The sequence below is a fragment of the Cystoisospora suis genome, assembly GCF_002600585.1.
Source record: "Cystoisospora suis strain Wien I chromosome Unknown contig_4069, whole genome shotgun sequence".
NCBI classification, from domain to species: Eukaryota; Apicomplexa; class Conoidasida; order Eucoccidiorida; family Sarcocystidae; genus Cystoisospora; species Cystoisospora suis.
In genome coordinates this window covers 1,034-1,495 of record NW_027156862.1, presented here as the reverse complement: position 1 = coordinate 1,495, position 462 = coordinate 1,034, and positions in this window count along the sequence as shown.

Here is a 462-nt window from a genome sequence, read left to right as displayed (position 1 = left end):
AAGTACCTCGATGAATGGAGGTTGCGGTCAGACGAGGAGCGCGTCCGGCACGCGTCGCTCCTGCTCGACGGGGAAGCACTGCTCTTTTATGAGAGCATTGAGGTGACTATTCCGCAGGATGAGCAACCGAGAAACTTGAACGAGTTCTTTGCAATTCTTCGACAACGCTTTATATCGTATAAGCCACGGTGGGACGTACTACATGAATTGACGCAGTTGGAAATGACGCCAGGAAAGCCTCGGCAGTACATCGATGCTTTCCAAAGATTGCTCTTGCGTGCATCGTATCTGGACGATGACACGAAGCGTTTTTATTTCTTTAACGGACTTAGCCAACGGACAAGGGACGCTCTCATCTGTGTCGAGGACGCTCCATTACAGGAAGCGTACAAAATGTTGGAGAGGCTGGGGGCCATCAGGGCCCTGACGAAACAGCACGAAGCACACAGGCGACGAACGAAC